This window comes from Macaca nemestrina, chromosome 1 (assembly GCF_043159975.1).
Source record: "Macaca nemestrina isolate mMacNem1 chromosome 1, mMacNem.hap1, whole genome shotgun sequence".
Taxonomy (NCBI): Eukaryota; Metazoa; Chordata; class Mammalia; order Primates; family Cercopithecidae; genus Macaca; species Macaca nemestrina.
Window position 1 is genome coordinate 151,455,733 of NC_092125.1, and position 19,790 is coordinate 151,475,522.

The 19,790-nt window shown below is 36.0% G+C and overlaps 1 long non-coding RNA gene across 1 annotated transcript in view; it reads right to left on the reverse strand.

Annotated features, from left to right (window-relative positions):
- Positions 1-19,790, reverse strand: part of LOC105482724 (uncharacterized) — a 46,619-nt gene that overhangs the window by 12,525 nt on the left and 14,304 nt on the right. Inside the window, exon 4 of the long non-coding RNA XR_987810.2 lies at positions 8,113-8,226. This is a non-coding gene — a long non-coding RNA (uncharacterized lncRNA). The remainder of the gene's footprint in view (positions 1-8,112; positions 8,227-19,790) is intronic.

Below are 19,790 nucleotides of genomic sequence, written 5' to 3' on the forward strand. Positions count from 1 at the left end.
GTCTGGCTCTGTCACCACACTGGAGTGCAGTGGCGCGATCTCTGCTCACTGCAACCTCCACCTCCCGGGTTCACCCCATTCTCCTCCCTCAGTCTCCCAAGTAGCTGGGACTACAGGTCCCTGCCACCACGCCTAGCTAATTTTTTGTTTTTGTTTTTGTTTTTAGTAGAGATGGGATTTCACCGTGTTAGCCAGGATGGTCTCGATCTCCTGACCTTGTGATCTGCCCGCCTCAGCTTCCCAAAGTTCTGGGATTACAGGCATGAGCCACCACACCTGGCCTGAAAGAAGCCATTTTTTGATGGAGTCTTCTAACATCTGTGTTACTACTGCAATGAATAAGATTTTTTATACTCACGAATGAAATGAAATACCTATGTGACATTATATTGCTGAAGTAGTGTATTTGCAAGCACACACAAAGTTTTATGCTGTAGTGTCCCAGCACATAAATTAGAAATAAAGGTAGTGGGCACTTCTACAAATAAAGAAATCAAATTCAGCTTCTAGGACATAGGTCTTCATTTTCTTCTCGACCTATATCTCTTTCTCTCTCTCTCCCATTCTCTCTCTCTCTTCCTTCTTCCCTCCCCACCTTTCTTCTATCTTTCTCTCTCTTTCTGTCCATATATACCTCTGAAATGTATATATTTACTATTGCTCTTTGAACAATCACACTTACATTGAGAGACTTTACTTTTGACTTTTCTGTATTTGTTCTATTTTTCTAAATGCTGTAGAAAGCAAAGTCTAACAACAGTTGAGCAATTTTTTGTGATTATATCTTCTGCTTTGCCTTTACCTCAAGAACTTTCTGGCTAAAACAAACACCTAATAGAACTGTATCTAGTTCATGTCACCAAAGCTGGTTGGGGCAGGGGGAATTTCAAGGTCAGGAAAACAAAACTGAAGTTATTGGCTTGACAGAGAGACTAAAAAAATCAAAAGTTACACTAGATCTAGAAAAATTTCCTTTAAATTAATTCCAGGAGTAAATCAATCTCCTAGCCTTTTTACATGTTGGCAAGTTAATGGAAAGACATAGGCTTATTTGTTTGAATGATAATCAATCTAATAACATTTTACTGAGTGAATAGAGAAAGCTAAAGAAAAAAAATCCAGCATGACTTAAAGGAAGTAATTAAATTTTGGAAAAGGGGTTTTTTTCCTTTTTATAAGAATAAATTCTTAAAATTGATGAAGGATTATTTTCACATATACCTCATTTGACTTGCATTTTGCAATATTTTGAATCAATAAATATATTTAACCTAGTGTTGTCAGAAACTGGGAGTGCATAGTTATTCTTGGTGTTTTTTTTTTTTTCTGTTTAATTCCAAAAAAAGGCTGTGCACTTTTTAATGCAAGTAAAAAAGCAACTTCATGAATACAAAAAACTCAGATTTTGTACAAGGGATGAATTCTATAATACACAATTTTTAGATCTCTGATTTTGGGAAAGGTATTTGACCTCAGTGAGTCTTAATATTCTCATTAATGAAATGGAAATAATAACAATAATATTGACATTATAGATTACTTAAGATTTAAAATCTATATTTCATGAAAAGCAGTTGTCATAGTTAATTTTATGTATCAGCTTGACTAGATAGCTGCTAAAACACTATTTCTGGGTGTGTTCATGAGGGTGTTTCCAGAAGAGATGAGCGTTTGAATCAGTAAACTGAGTAAAGATCAGCCCTCACCCATGTGGTCAGGCACTACCCAATCTGTTGAAGGCCTGAACAGAACAAAACGGCAGAGGAAGGGTAAATTATCTGTCTCCTTGAGCTGAGATATCCATCTTTTCATGTCCTTAGACATCAGAGCTACTGGTTCTCAAGGTTTGAACTAAGACTGAATTACACCACCAGCTTTCCTGGTTCTCCAGTTTGTGGATGGCAGATGGGAGGACTTCTTGATTTCCATAATGGTGGGAACCAATTTCCATGATAAATTTCTCTTATGTATCAATATATAGACTATTACTTCTGTTACTCTGGAATATAGCACCTGACAAATATTATGAGAATGGGCCAATAGTCTGGTACTTGAGCTCTCCAGGAGTATATATTAGTTGCCTTTCTTTTTTTGTGCATTAGTATTTTCAAAACACATATATTTCTAGGAGCTTTTTAATTTTCAGGAGACTTTTTAATAAGAACTATGAAAAAGAACTCTTCAAACCAAGAAGAAATCCCTGATTTACCTGAAAAAGAATTCACAAGTTTAGTTATCAAGCTAATCAGGGAGGCACCAGAGAAAGGCAAACCCAGTGCAAGTAAATCCAAAAAACAATACAGGAAGTGAAGGGAGAAATATTCAAGGAAATAGACAGCTTACGGAAAAAAACAATCGAAACTTCAGGAAACATTGGATACACTTATAGAAATGCAAACTGCTCCAGAAAGTCTCAGCAATAGAATTGAACAAGTAGAAGAAAGGAATTCAGAGCTTGAAGATGAGATCTTCAAATTAACCCAATCCAAAAAAGACAAAGAAAAATAAGAAAATATGAACAAAGCCTCCAAGAAGTCTGTGATTCTGTTAAATGACCAAACCTAAGAATAATTGGTGTTCCTGAGGAAGAAGAGAAATCTAAAAGTTTGGAAAATATATTTGGGGGAATAATCAAGGAAAACTTTCTGGCTTTGCTAGAGACCTAGACATCCAAATACAAGAAGCACAAAGAAAACCCGGGAAATTCATTGCAAAAAGATTATCACCTAGGCACGTTGTCATCAGGTTATCTAAAGTTAAGACAAAGAAAAGAATTTTAAGAGCTGTGAGACAAAAGCACCAGGTAACCTATAAAGGAAAACCTGTCAGATCAACAGCAGATTTCTCAGCAGAAACCCTATAAGTTAGAAGGGATTGGGGCCCTATCTCCAGCCTCCTCAAACAAAACAATTATCCACCAAGAATTTTGTATCCAGAAAAACTAGGCATCATATATGAAGGAAAGATACAGTCCTTTCCAGACAAACAAATACTGAGAGAATATGCCACTACCAAGCCACCAGTACTAGAACTGCTAAGAGGAGCTCTAAATTTTCATCCTGGACACATCAAAACAGAATCTCTTTAAAGCATAAATCTCACAGAACCTATAAAACAAAAATACAATTTAAAAATCAAAAACAAACAAACACAAAAAAACCCAAGGTATACAGGCAACAAACAGCACAACCAATGGAATGGTACTTCACATCTCAATACTAACATTGAATGTAAATGACCTAAATGCTCCACTTAAAAGATACAGAACAGCAGAATGAATAATAATTCACCAAACAACTATCTGCTGCCTTCAAGAGACTCACCTAACACATTAGGACTCACATAAACTTAAAGTAAAGGGGTGGAAAAAGGCATTTCATGCAAATGGACACCAAAAGTGAGCAGGGCTAGCTATTCTTATATCAAACGAAACTAACTTTAAAGCAACAGCAGTTAAAAGAGACAAAGAGAACATTATATAATGGTAAAAGGCCTCATTCAACAGGAAAATATCACAATCCTAAACATATATACACCTAACACCAGAGCTCCCAAATTTATAAAACAATTTCTAGTAGACCTAAGAAATGAGACAGAGAGCAATACAATAATAGTGGGGGACTTCAGTACTCCACTGACAGCACTAGAGAGGTCATCAAGACAGAAAGTCAACAAAGAAACGATGGATTTAAACTATACCTTGGAACAAATGGACTTAACAGATACATACAGAACAGTCCATCTAATAACTGAAGAACACATGCTCTATTCAATAGTGCATGGACGCTTCTCCAAGAGAGACCATATGATAGGCCACAAAATGAGCCTCTACAAATTTCAGAAAATTGAAATTATATCAAGCACTCTCTCAGACCCCAATGGAATAAAACTGGAAATCAACTCCAAAAAGGACCTCAAACCCATGCAAAAACATGGAAATTAAATAACCTACTCCTGAATGATCATTGGGTCAAAAACGAAATCAAGGTGGAAATTAAAAAATTATTCAGACTGAATGACAATGGTGATACAACCTATCAAAACCTCTGGGATACAGCAAAGGCAGTGCTAAGAGGAAAGTTTGCAGTCCTAAACACCTACATTAAAGCAACTGAAAGAGCACAAACTGATATTCTAAGGTCACATCTCAAGAAATTAGAGAAACAAGAACAAAACAAACCCAAACCCAGAAATAACCAAGATCAGAGCAGAACTAAATAAAATTGAAACAATAAAAAAATTCAAAAGATAAATGAAACCAAAAGCTAGTTCTTTGAAAAGATAAATAAAATTGATAGACCATTAACAAGATTAACCAGGAAGAGAGAAAATCCAAATAACCTCAATAAGAAACAAAATGGGAAATATTACAACTGACACCACAGAAATACGAAAGATCATTCAAGGCTACTATGAACAACTATATGCACATAAACTTGAAAACCTAGAAGAGATAGATAAATTCCTAGAAAAATACAACCCTCCTAGCTTAAATCAGGAAGAATTACATACCCTAAACAGACCAATAAAAAGCAGTGAGATTGAAATGATAATTTTAAAATTACCAACAAAATAAGTCCAGGATCAGACAGATTCACAGCAGAATTATACCAGACATTCAAAGAAGAATTGGTACCAATCCTATTGATACTATTTCACAAGATAGAGAAAGGGAACACTCCTTAATTCATTCTATGAAGCTGGAATCACCCTAATACCAAAACCAGGAAAGGACATAACCAAAAAAGAAAACTGCAGACCAATATCCCTGATGAACGTAGATACTAAAATCCTTGACAAAATACTTGCTAACCAAATCCAACAATATATCGAAAAGATAATTCACTATGATGAAATTGGTTTCATACCAGGGATACAGGGATGGTTTAACATATGCAAGTCAATAAATGTCATACACCACATAAACAAAATTAAAAACAAAAATCACACAATCATCTCAATAGATGCAGAAAAAGAATTCGATAAAATTCAGAAGCACTTTATGATTAAAACTCTCAGCAAAATCAGCATACAAGGGGCATACCTCAATGTAATAAAAGCAATCTATGACAAACCCACAGCCAACATAATACAAAATGGGGAAAGTTGAAAGCATTCCCTCTGAGAACAGAAACAAGACAAGGATGCCCACTCTCACCACTCCTCTTCAGCCTAGTACTGGAAGTCCTAGCCAGAGCAATCAGACAAAAGAAATAAAGGGCATCCAAATTGATAAAGAGGAGTCAAACTGACACTGTTTGCTGATGATATGATCATTTGCCTTGAAAACCCTAAAGACTCCTCCAGAAAGCTCCTAGAACTGATTAAAGAATTCAGCAAAGTCTCCAGATACAAGATTAATGCACACAAATCAGTAGCTGTTCTATATACCAACAGCAACCAAGTGGAGAATCAAATCAAGAACTTTTACACTAGCTAAAAAAAAATAGGAGTTAGGAATATACCTAACCAAGGAGGCAAAAGACCTCTACAAGGAAAACTACAAAACACTGCTGAAAGAAATCACAGATGACACAACCAAAGGAAACACATCCCATGCTCATGGATGGGTAGAATCAATATTGTGAAAATGACTGTACTGCCAAACACAATCTTCAAATTCAATGTAATCCCCATCAAAATACTGCCATCATTCTTCACAGAATTAGAAAAAAAAAATTGTAAAATTCATATGGAACCAAAAAAGAGCCTGCATAGCCAAAGCAAGACTAAGCATAAAGAACAAATCTGGAGGCATCACACTGCCTGATTTCAAACTATACTATAAGGTCATATTCACCAAAACAGCATGGTACTGGTATAAAAATAGGCACATAGACCATTGTAACAGAATAAAGAAACCAAATACTTACAGTCAACTAATCTTCAGCAAAACAAACAAAAATATAAAGTGGGGAAAGGAAACCCTTTTCAACAAATGGTGCTGGGATAATTCGCCAACCACATGTAGGAGAATGAAACTGGATCCTCATCTCTCACCTTATACAAAAATCAACTCAAGATGGATTAAGAACTTAAATCTAAGACCTGAAACTATAATAATTCTAGAAGATAACATTGGAAAACCCCTTCTAGACATTGGCTTAGGCAAGGATTTCATGAGCAAGAACCTAAAAGCAAATGCAATAAAACAAAGATAAATAGCTGGAACTTAATTAAACTAAAGAGTTTTGCACAGCAAAAGGAACAGTCAGCAGAGTAAACAGAAAACCCACAGAGTGAGAGAAAACCTTCACAATCTATACATCTGACAAACGACTAATATCCAGAACCTACAATGAACTCAAACAAATAAGCAAGGAAAGAAACAAACAATCCCATCAAAAAGTGGGCTAAGCACAGACAATTCTCATAAGAAAATACACAAATGACCAACAAACACATAAAAAAATGCTCAACATCACTAATGATCAGGGAAATGCAAATCAAAACCACAATGTGGTGTCACCTTACTCCTGCAATAATGACCATAATCAAAAAAATAAATAAAAAACAGTAGATGTTAGCATGGATGCAGTGATCAGGGAACACTTCTACACCACTGGTGGGAATGTAAACTAGCCACTGTGGGAATGTAAACTAGCCACTGTGGAAATCAGTGTAGAGATTCTTTAAAGAACTAAAAGTAGAATTACTGTTTGACTCAGCAATCCCACTGCTGGGTATCTATATGAAGAGGAAGAGGAAAGGAAGTCATTATACGAAAAAGATACTTGCATACGTATATCTATAGCAGCAGAGTTGGCAATTGCAAAATTGTGGAACGAACTCAAATGCCCTTCAATCAATGAGTGGATAAAGAAACTGTGAGAGAGATATATATATACACACACACACGCACACACACACAAAAATGGAATACTACTCAGCCATAAAAAGGAATGAATTAATGGCATTTGCAACGACCTGGATGAGACCGGAAACTATTTTTCTAAGCGAAGTAATTCAGGAATGCAAAACTAAACATCATTCATTTTCACTGATATTTAGGAGCTAAGCTATGAGGACAGAAAGGCATAAGAATGATACAGAGGACTTTGGGGACTTGGGGGGAAGGGTGGGAGAGGGGTGCGGGATAAAAGACTACAAATTGGGTGCAGTGTATACTGCTTGGGTGGTGGGTACACCAAAATCTCACAAACTGACACTAAAGAACTTACTCATGTAACCAAATAACACCTGTACCCCACCCCAATAACTTTTGGAAAAATAAAAAATATTTTTAAAAAAGGAATTCAAAATAGATTTGCATTTGAAAAAAAAGTTACCATTTGGCTGAGCCAATAAAAGTTCTGATGAAACAATGACATACACAGGGAGAAATGGAAACTCTAGAAATTATAAAAATATTAATTTATAACAAATGTTTATATTTGTATAAATATATTTGTAATTAATTATAACAAATATAAATAAAAAATAATATATTTGTAATTAATTATAACAAATATAAACATTTGTTTACTATTTCTAAGTGCATCATATCCATTATAAGACAAACATTAACAACCCATTATAGGATTGTTATTTTGAAAAATAGCAAAAAATTTGAAGCTTACACAGATTAGAAAATATGCTCAATATTCCCTAGCTAGTGATTAGCATACCTGGTACTTGAACCCAAAGTCCTGAGTTCAGGGCTGAACTCTTAACCACCCTGCTGTCAACATCTGGGCTGGGCACAGTGGCTCTCACGCCTGTAATACCAGCACTTTGGAAGGCTGAGGTGGGCAGATCACCTGAGGTCAGGAGTTCAAGACCAGCCTGGCCAGCATGGTGAAACCCCATCTCTGCTAAAAATACAAAAAGTAGCTGGGCATGGTGGTGCATACCTATAATCTCAGTTCCTCAGGAGGCTAAGGCATGAGAATTGCTTGAACCCGGGAGGCAGAGGTTGCAGTGAGCCGAGATTGCACCACTGCACTCCAGCCTGGGCGATAAAGCGAGACTCCATCTCAAAAACAAACCAACAGACAAACATCTACATGGGGGTAGGTACAAATAACCCCAAAGAAATACTTCAGGTGGGTGCAGACAAAGGAAAAGAAAGCTGTTCTTGTATAAAATTCTAAAGACAACAATATAACTTACATCTTTTTCCAGATATTTTCTAGTTGTCAGTACAATTAACCTCAAGACCATTGTAGCACACATCTCTTCAACCAAAATTTTCTGCCCAGAGCCATGCACCCAGCACCAGATGACCTAGAGACAAAGAAAATGTCAGATACCAAAATAAATACTTGATATTGAAAATTGGGGAAAGAATATAAATTTTCAAGTCCAATCTTTAACATAAAACTATTTCTCAAAGTTTCAAATGCCCCACGATAGAAAGATACAATTCTATAAATTAAGATATCAAAAGGTAAAATACACTATTAAAGTATAATTGAGTTCAAAGGCTACACCAAACTCCACAGCCTGTGAAACAAGAATGGATACAAAGACCTAATATGAATCAGCACACTCATTATCAGCTAAATAAAATAAAATGAATTTTCTTTATAGCAGGCCAAATAAAGTAACAAACTTAGCTGTATATAATTAAAAGCATAAAGAGGTTTGAAATTAAAATTGTTTAATTAAAAAAATAAAAACTTAAAAAGAAGTTTGAAAGAAATAACCTATAAACACTTTGTTGCATTAAAATATAAGCAAGGTAAAGTGGTATGTCTACTAGAGAAGTGAACCTTTTTATTATGAACAACTCTAAACTTACAAATGATGGATATTTAGGTGACACTTAGAAGATATTGGAGCCTTTCTAGTTGAGCATGCAAATTGGTAAATTGTGTATATAATGGATGATTAGGTGAGCACAATTAGACTCTGTGTTCATAATCCAACCTGACATGCTTAATCATCGTATTTGTATTTCATTGAGAATGGTTTACACACAAACACACAAATTATAAAGGTTGTGTGCTATGTATTTTCACACTTATGGTTTTTATTTCTGATAGAGACGAATACTCCCTTTGTGTGTTTTTCCTTTGAAGTTAATCTTATTTTCTATATTATGTTTGTCATATAAGACCCTTAGGCTGTTAGACTATGCATTTATTGTTTGCCAATTACTTTGGTTATATCTGTGTACCCTGCATCCAATCTGGTAGCTCTGTGGAGTAGAGTGAGGAAGGAGATATATATTCTTGCCTTTCGGACATACTGTCTTCATTTTCCAATAATATCTTAAATATTTCTAACATCCAGAACAAAAATGAAAATTTTATAAAGAAACTGAGTAAAGAATAGTATCCTGTACACTTTTTACACTCACTTCAACACAGCTAATCTTTACATTTGTACTTTGCATTTCCATTTCCATTTGGTAAGTAGCCCAGAGAGATCTTTCAATATCAGGTTTATAGATTGGGAAACTGAGGTTCAATAAGGCTGTGTGTTTTTTCAAAAGCCACTGCTTCTCTACAATGTTCTGATGTATCTCACAGAACAGAAAAAGGTGGCATGCTCTGTTTACTCATACAAAAGACCTACTACAGAGTTCAGCTCAGCCCTTCCCAAGCTTTCCACCTCTTCACTGGACATTTCTATGTGAACACCTCTCCTACACACAACAATATGCCTGCCTCTTCTCTCTGCATCTTATCTCCTTCCTGACTCCCTCGCCTTCAACCACGCAGGAATGACTCTTCCTTTTGTACTCTCAACTGATCATCAGCAAGACTTTTCCATTAACCCTTTATTTAATTTGTCCCTTCTTTTGCATTATTACTATTGCATCATCACCTACCATATCTGACCCTATAAACATCACGTCAGATCTACTGCAAAAGAAACTCACTAACCTTGATGCTTCACATCCTGTCCTCTGCAGTCCACCAGATGCCACACCATGTTGATTCATTCAAAACTCTACCTAGATTATGTATTTGCATTTGTCCATTGTATAACTTAAAAAAAAATAGCCACAACAAATAACAGATATCAAGGGTCTAATACGGTGCCAGATGGCATGCTAAGTGTGTTACATCGGTTTTCTCAAACAAGCCTCTTAGTAATCAGAAGGGGATGTACTTTGGTTGACTCTATTTTATACGCAGAAAAATTTAACTTTTGAGACATTGATTAATTTGCCCATGATCACATAATTAATGAATCTAGTATTTATACACAAGAAATGTGATTCTGGAGCTCAAACTTTGAACTGCTATCCTAAATATATGCAGGAATGTTTCTTGTGAACCGGAAGTGGCAGCAGAGAAAGCCAAGTCGGAGCCATTTGGAAGTGGCAGGGGAGGAAGTGAGGACAACATGAACAGGCCTCTGAGATCCTTCAGAGTGTATGTTTCCAAGAGGGGTAACTTGGAGAGCCAGAGTTGCTTTCTCTAAGTGTTTTTGTCTTTTGCCATCATATTTATTTTCATTTCAATAGTGAATAGTTTCTAAAATATGGCATGGTATCAGCAAGGTAATGGGTTTCCAAAGAAACAGCGAGTTGGCTTGTGGAAACAGCAAAACGTTATAACGCATCAATAGAACCATGGTAGCACCAAAAAAACAAACAAACAAACAAACAAAAAACCAGTTTATATTCCTTCCTTGTATGAAGAGGCATTCAAATAGAATAAAACAGACTTTTAGTGGTTTTCTTTCTTGGATATTCTTCATACACTACATTTAGTGATCAGTCAAGGATGGGACTCAGTTACTTTTAATTGTGGACAGAGGATAGATAGAAAAACTGCATTGCAAAATTCTATTTGTAGATGTAATTTGAATGAAAGCCAAACCCCAACACACTGACTAAATCCAAAGTAAAAGTGAAAACAGTATGTGGAGAGTTTTTGATTTTATATTATATCCATTTGACAGCAGTGGAGAAATTTGGACCATTTTCATGTGGTATGCCATGAGATGCTGGAATTCTGAACGAATCCCTCCACCCTCTCCACAGTTTGTGCATCAAGATGCTGATGGGAGTGGTGAATTCGGTTTAATACTGGAGTCCTGGAACTCCTCACACAAATTCTGTCCTTGTACTTGCTAGGCTTCCTGGATTGTAAGCATCAGAAATGAATTTCTGGTTAACTTAAACAAAAAAGAGAATTCAATAGAGCAAGTTTGGGGAGCTCAAAATGGAACTGAGGCTGAAAGCCAGGCTTGGAGGCAGCTCAGCACCAAATGAAGGACCAGACAAGCTTTGGACATCGAGGCCACAGGACCACCTTGACCACCTTCAGGACATTTCACATGAGTGAGTAAACTTAACTGTCTTTTTCATCCTTGTAACGCTTGGCTCTGGATTCTGAGTTCCCTAAAAAAAGAAAGAGATTACTTTTGTCTGAGAAACCTGTCCATTTGGGGCTAAGGGCATGCAGAAACCTTGATTTATAGCCCTGGTAAGACTACACAGAGTTAGACAGGTTATTCTTAAAAAGAAATCTGGGCACTGTTTGGAAAGAGGAAGGGTTGTTGGACAGTCAAAAAACTAAATGGTGAGTTTATGTAATAGAGTTAGTTACAGGATTGCAAGCTTATTATTTTTGGACATATTAGAAAAATAGGTTTATTTTCTCCAGAAAAGAGAAAGCCATGAAAGCTACACATTACAGATTTCCAAGAATCTACAGAATTGCTAGGAAGAGACTGACCAGTTGTTCTCCATATTTGACTAGGAGCTGAACAGATTTTAGCTAAATGAACCCTGGCTCAGTACAAGCTAAAATGTAAGTAAAATCAGTTCCTCATCAGGAAAAAATTCACTATAGTAAAGGGAATAAAACAATGGATAGTGGGTAAGATTAACCTTTTATCCATTACATTTTTTTAACGTATGTAAACCAAGAGCTTGAAGGTGTGTTGGAGATTATCTAAGACAAACTTTCTAAGTTAGAAAACTGAGACTCACAGAGTTAAAAGGACTCACCCAAGGTCACACATATGCTCGGCATCAAAAACAAATCTACTACCTAGATTTTCTAATTTATAGCAACATTCACTATTCTCCATTGTTTTCTTGGGCCTGATGTATCGTGGTTGATTTAGATACACACTAAATGAAGGTTATTTCTTGGATTTGCTTTTGAGATAACTTTATTTCCCCAACATGCAAGTTTGAAAATGAAGTATGTCATCAAATTAAGCTGCCATTAATTGTAAGATGCAAGATGCACCAGCATTATGTTTTGATTTCCTAGTGGTGTTTTCTTGCTACTTAATATTTTTATTTCATACTTAGTAAAAGAGTTATTTCAGTCTCATTTACACATGGATTTTTGTCATTACTATTATTCACAAGTTAAAAGGAAAATATAAGCAAAAAATGTATGAACTAATACTTTTAAAAACTTCTGTACGTGTAGAGTCCAACCTTCCTGAGCTATGTTTCATCTCAGAGCCACAGAGAGCACGTTACACTATGTTAACCTCTATGCCATCATGAGCATTGATGATGCAGCATTTCTTAAAATTGTCCCCATGATTTTCTTTTAAGCTACTGACACCCATTCTGCACTCATATTTCTTCTTCAGATAGTCCCGATGGTTTTGGCTGAAATGTGAAGAGGCTGCCATGGTCCGGTCATGCCACCAAGAATAACAGTTAAGCTCACACATGTACACACAATGACACCCTTCTTACTGCTGCCATCTGATCAACATCAATTGCAAAACTCCATCGAATTTAGCCACATCCTAACTCAGGGATGTTAAAATATGAAGCAATATGTGTATAAAACCAATGAAACACAGCAAGTTTTTATTTTACTTCTTGAAATGTGTATGAGAAAAGAGTTTCCATCTTATAAAATTTACTTAGCCTTTACATAAAATTGCATGTGTACAATGTGTGTGTATGTGTATAAATGATATATTGTTATGGAAGTAGAGTAGGCTTCCTCCAAGTATTTCTGGTTGACATTCATAGGGAGAGGGACAGGTATCTATATTACTCTTACTCCCCAGACGGTGCCACAGGATATGTTGTCAGTCTCAATTGAATTAGATCAAAGAACTGATTTTTCAATACTCTGAAAAATTCAGATTTTTAGAAAATGATTTTCAACTTCCTTGTTGGCTTCAAAAATTTATTTTTTGGTATCACATTTTAAAATTAGCATTTTTGAGGAAAGTAAACAGAATATTTGACACACATTAAAAAATTAACCCACAATTATGAAGACAGTTGTGCTAGCTTCCTAGGAAAACCATAACCTTGTTGTTCATAGTGTGGCCCATGAACAGCAGCAAAGCATCACCTGGGAACTTGTTAGCAACGCAGACCCCAGCTCACCCCAGACCTCCAGAAACAGAATCTTCATTTTACCAATATCCCCAGGGGAGACAAATGTGCATTACAGTTCCAGAAGCACTGGCCTAAAAGATGGGCTGTTCAGTTAAAGCTGAGTACACATTTCCCAGAAACATAGGGTTGCTGTAACCATTTTATTGCTGTGGCTGACATACGTAACTATTAGGCTCGGAGGCATTTCCAGTCTGACTGCTAGTTCCTAGCAGAGTTTCGATCTTCAGAGGTGAATAAGGCAAGGAAAAGAAAGTGGGTGACGAAGGGTACACATCTTTACCAAGGCGACTGAATCTTTAAGTAGTGGAACAATGAAGAGGGAGGCTGAAAGCTGGAGGAAAAACTCTCTTAGCTCAATCATCCATTCTATTTCACCAATCGTATTGAGTACTTTGTTCATGTCTCACATTTAATCTTTCTCCCTATCTCAAACTTACCTATCTTCTCACACTCTCTCTGCTCTCCTTGTGAAGTCTGGCATGACTGTCTAAACTGAGCATTGTTTAACCAGGAGTTCAAGGATCCTGTACGTTGAAGATTATATGTTTAAAAAATGGGGTATAGGCATGTCTTCATTTTTATCGGGAAAAATTCAATGCACTTAATAGAATTCCAAAAGGGACTCCTATCAATCATTCAATAAAAATCACTAGCACTCTAAGTCAGTCATTCTGGCCCACCATCTGTTTTAAAGTCATCGATATAAACTTTTTAGTTGAAAAATTATCCTTTGAGAATGGGCTCATTGTGGAGCAACTGATGCCCCAAAGCTAGTTCTGTGCTGTCATTTACTTTCTTCCAGGAAAACAAACAAGAAAACATGGAGATGGGGAACAAATCGTTTGGAGGACCTCACTGAACTATATAATCTTGTTGGCATCTCATCCCATCTTGCAGTCTTCCCTTCTGTATTCTCCACTTTTGTCACCTTTCACTCTGAAAGGATCACTGTCGCCATTCCTCCCTCAGCTTTAGCTCCCCTGTGATCTTCCTGAAGTGCGACATAAATGTTAAAAGCTATATTGTTCTACAGTGTGTCCTTCCCTCTTTGTCTCTTTCTGTTTCAAAATCTCATTCAAGGAACAGCAAAGAAAGGTCAGGATTGGCCTTGGCTGGCTATCACAATGTGCACCATCCCCTCACCCTTAGACCGGGGGCCCACAAAAGGGGCGGTATCTTTTCATGCCTTTGAAATCATCAAGGGAAATCAAAGAAACCACTTCCAATCCTATCTTTATAACCAGAAGCCCATTGATCAGTGTAGGTAAAGGGATAGCACATCAAGGGGGAATGGCATTTAGAAAGTATGATTTGATCCATACAACTTAGTGATCACTGCAAGCTTAAATCCCATCTGAGCTAGAGAATAAATCTGCACTAGCGTCAGCTCTGAAACATCTCATTCATGAAACACAGGTAAGAAATCACCTTTAGTTGCCATTAATTATCAAATGCATTTGAGTTAAGTAACTACTTCACCTATGCAGTGATCCATATATAGAACTGCACAATTGAGAGAACAATGTAGCCACAGAAATTCGGTACTATAGGATCGCTAACATCAAGCCCAGGCCCTTCGTTTTACTTTTAAATGACTGGGAAATTTGGTTCTAAACACTTAGCTCCTCTGAGACTTAGTTTATCTAAAAAATGAGAGTGGGATGAACTGCTTTCAAACAACACAGGTTAAAGGTTGAAAACTTGAACTCTGGAAGCAAAGAGAATTGAGTTCAAATTCAAACTCTGACACAACTCATGATCTTAATCAAATTACCCAACTACTAGAAGCCTCAGATTTTTCATCCATAAAATGGGGAGAATAATTGTGCCAGCCTTAGAAGGTATACATAAATGTGTGATACAATTCAATAATGTGCTCAGAATTACAAGAGTATTTAGTTCCTAATTATTAAAAAATAGTTCAATTTACTCTGAGACCTGTTTTCCCTACTTATAAGGGTTATTGTGAATATCAACTGAAATAACATGTCAAAATATGTCAAAAATTGTATAAAAGTATACATATATGAGTGAATATTATTCACATTATTTCACCATTCTTACTTTTAGAGATATTAAATTTTAAAAGTCTCTATCATAATACTATTATTACAAGTATCAGGTTGAGTGATATATATTTAAAATCAAGAAAAAAAAACCTTAGACTAGGCAAAATGATTGTACACAGGAGATTTAAGAAAATACATCTCTAAAAATCAATTTCTAATCAGAAACTACCATTGAAAAATAAAAATGACTAGTAAGGTTAATTACATTGACTCCCAAAAAATTACTGTTAACTGAGATGGGGCTTATTTTCCATTTTCAATAGAATTAAGATGAATCAGATTATTTTTATTGGGCATAAAGTTTAATCAGAACTGGTAAAATACCACCAAACCAAATGAACATCATCTTAATTCTGAGAAAGCTGAAAGTAATGATTAACAATGAGGGAAAATATAACTGAAGAAATGTCACATCTCACCATTTCTATCTTTTTTTCTAATGTTTGAGTTTCTCTCTCCCACACTTCTTAATTTTTCTTTTCAAATATTTTAGATAGTACACATACAAAAAGGTCTAGCTATTTAGAAAACAAATCAAACCAAAAACACTTGTGTGAAGTTGTTGATATCCATAAATATCCATGCTGTGGGATTTGGAAAAGGTTTACAGCTGTTTAAACCACCTCCTTTATTATTGAAATCTTGAAAAGCATTTCATTAAAAATAGAACCTCATCAAGACAGTTAAAAGTCATAATTTCTTTCTTTCATTCAATTTCATATTCTTGAAGGTCCTGTTGATGAAGGACGATAAAAAAGAGAATTGGTAAAAGTCATACTTCAGTATTTTTTCTAAATCACTGAGGTACTGCTTCACAAAAATGATGTTGACCTGTTAGTTCTATCTTTTTTTCTCTGTGGGTATGACTCCATTTTGCAGGGAAGATATACATATTGGCATATATTGAAATAGTCTGAATCAAATTATCATCTAGTTGAGATGGGGATGTAGCAAGGGGATGTCTCCATGACTCAAAATTCCTCAGAGAGGAACCACAGTGTCAAACTTGTGATATGGTGTCAAGATGAAATATGCTTTGAATTTTATTAATAGTATGGAGCATATTTCAGTGCTCATTCAAGTGTCATGCCAGAACTAGGTGAATGTTGCCAATAGAAGCGAATGGAGATCAACACTTTTTAACACTCTTGCTACCAAGTGCCTATAAAATGTTTATACCTATAATTGTGTCAAATTATGCTAATTGAGTACCGAAAAGATACTAGTAAGTTGAAGCATTCAAAAATTATAGTTCTCAGAATCTCATGGGGCTCTTCAAGTTAGGTACTTGTGGGACTTTTTCCCTCTACCAAGTACTGTCAAAGTACAATGTCTTAAAGTGTCATCTCAGTCTTAATTTAATTTCGAAAAGGAAGTGCCAAGAAAGCAAACTCATTTAAATCCTTGATTGTACATATATAAGGTATTAAACGTTTTCCCATCCAGTAGTTTTTTTTCCAGCCCAGTTGTACTAATATCAGTGAGAAATACTTATTTTATATAAAGTTTGTGTTGATTGTAAAGAGAGTTCAAGCACAGTTTGGGATATTTAACAACCTCAGCTACTGGCAGATGTAACAATAAATCAGGTATCAGTGTGAGTCAGGAAGAAAATGAAATAAAATATCAGTTACTAGGAGACATTTTTTTTCCAGCTCCTTCTCTCAGGTCAAAATAAATAGGGATTTTTCTGAACGACGTTACAGAAGAATATAACTTCAATGACTTCTCAATTTTATGGAGAATATGCTACTTCCAGAAATATAGATAACCATCCTTGAGATTCCAAATTCTGACCATATTCTATTAAAATCATTTTCCCATTTTTCTGCTAAACTGTATTTAATCCTTTGTGTCAATGTGCTGGGGAAGATAGTAAAGATATATCTGAACTTTGCCTTAAACTTCTTTAATCTTTTTTTAAGCTCTCATTCATGTAACACAGCTTCAGCAATCTGATTTCAACACCCCATCTCCCAGGGGAAAAAAATGCTAAGATTTCCAAGTTCAGAGACCAGTGTGAAACTGGTTCTCCTCAACTAAAAGGTTTTTAATTCTAACTGCAAATTCTCTCTCTACAGTGCCTCCTGTAGGCCTTTCAAGTCTTTTGAATTCCAGGGGTAGTAAAGAGGTCTTTTGTAGCAGCTAAAGTGTTCCTGGTGCTGAGGGGATTGGGAATGGCATACAACACAGGTGGTCACAGAGAATTTTTATACAGTGTAGAAAACACCAACCCTCTTACAAGGTAGCATAGGCCACCAAGAACACGTCTGCCCAAAATCTTTGTTCTCTGTGCTAGTTACAAGCACAACTTAGCAGCCAATTTAAAGTGCTGTTTCATTTTCAAGGCTGGCCCTTAATGATGTGGGATTCAGTTATGGAAGAAACCAACTGATATCACATGTTCTGTCACATTCCCTTTGCTTTTCTACAGCACACATGGAAGAATAAATCTTTCTAGAAATGTTCGCTTGCAGGCCTGAGAGTCTATTCTTGGCCCATGTCCCATCTCACCCAATTCCAAGAGTACTCTCCAGTGTGAAGTAGTTCTGAACTACTTTGCCTGTAAACAAGGAATCCAACTGTTTTTGCCCATTCATCATGTTTCCATCCAATGTCCTTTATCCCAGTTAAAATAAAAGTCACTTTATCTCATGTCCCTTTGGTATACTTCTAATATTTTTGCACAAAAAAGCTGACATATTCCAATAGCAGTGATATTCCCATGCCTAAGGATGTCTGCTGGCAGATGGAAAGCAAGTTGGAGTTCTCTAGGCCTGAACTGACAATTAGAACATGTAGCCCAGATTGGTGATGATTACTGTCTACCAGTTATCCAATAGCTTTATGGCCCAAGCTGATAGTGACAGTCCATGCTATGACAACAAAACCAAATCACAATTTAAGTGACTACTTAATAAAAAGCCTTTCATTTATGAACAGTAGCAATTGCTTCCTTTGTAACAGAGAGAGCAAAAGAGAGAGAGAGAGAGAGAGAGAGAGTGAGAGATTACATTCTGCTAGTACCATAGGGCAAAAGTGGTGGAATGATTTTTTTTTAAACCTTAGCCTTCCAGAGCAAAAATGTAAATGATTACCACTATTATAAATAAGCTACTTAATTACACAACTGTTGTACCTTACACAAAAGCTAAATTTTAAATAAATGCTGTATTTTAAAAAAGTCGTCAGGACACTGAATATCTTAACGCAGGTTAGATTCCCTTTTCCTGCAACTATGCTAGAAAGTGAAGGAGCCCATTGGGTTGTTATTCCTACAGCTACTACAGCTAGAAAGAAGATAGTCTCTCTAGGGCAGAAACAACTGATTTAGCCAACCTAGCCCTTGGCACATTTTTTCCCTTTTGGACTCTGTAATCTCCTGAAGAAAAAGAAATTTTGTTGTTCATTGCACTTCAAGTCAGTGCCAGTTTTAATGGATCAATTTATCTGACAGGAGTTTTGACACCTTCTTACATTTCTTAGCAAAGACCAGGCAACAAAGTGAAAAGGAACATACATGAAATTATTGAAATTATTTTAACAGATGGCTCATTCGGGCTGTGAACTCAACTTTTAGAGGTATGATCTCTGCAACTGCAGCAGAAAGTAAGAAAATGCTAAATAAATAAAATAAATGCTGATGGGGTATCTTATGTAGACACAAGAGCTCCCAGTGGCTGAAAGTGGAACTATTTGAGAAAACAAAAATTAAGTAGCATTGGATTATAACCCAAAGCATAAAATAAATATACATGAGTCCATATTACTATAAATAAATGTTGAATAAATAAGAAATAAGCAAATACATAGAAGAAGACAAATCTTTCATGCAGAAGAATTCCAAATAATTTACGTAGATAATGTAGGTACATACCAATCAAGGAAATAGAGCATAACTCTCCACTCCATAAGGCTGGGCTGCTCAGTGTAACTCTTTTCAAAGGTACAATATGAAAAGACAGAAAGAAGAGAAAGGTCACAGCGCAGAAACGAGAAACACTACCTCAGCTAGGTCATCGAGGTCAATAACAATAGTGACAAATCATGTTGATATTATTTTCCTTGATGCTATATAACGAAAATGGAACTTTACCTCTGTGATCACCTTTCCCAAAACCCATCACTCCAGTCTAGGCTTGAGAAAATCATCAGACAAAATCCATTTGCAGGACATTCCATGAAAGCCTGACCAGTGTTCCTTAAAACTGTCAAGGTCATCAAAAACAAGCAAATTGTGAGAAGCTCTCACAGTCAAGAGGGGCCTAAGGAGACATAGCTACTAAATGCAATATGGGATCCTGGAACAGAAAAAACACATTATGTAAAAACTAAGGAAATCCGAATAAAGTATGGACTTTAGTTAAAAATAGGGTTTCAGTATTTGATTATTAGCTGCTATAGTAACATATGTGTAATAATAGGAAATT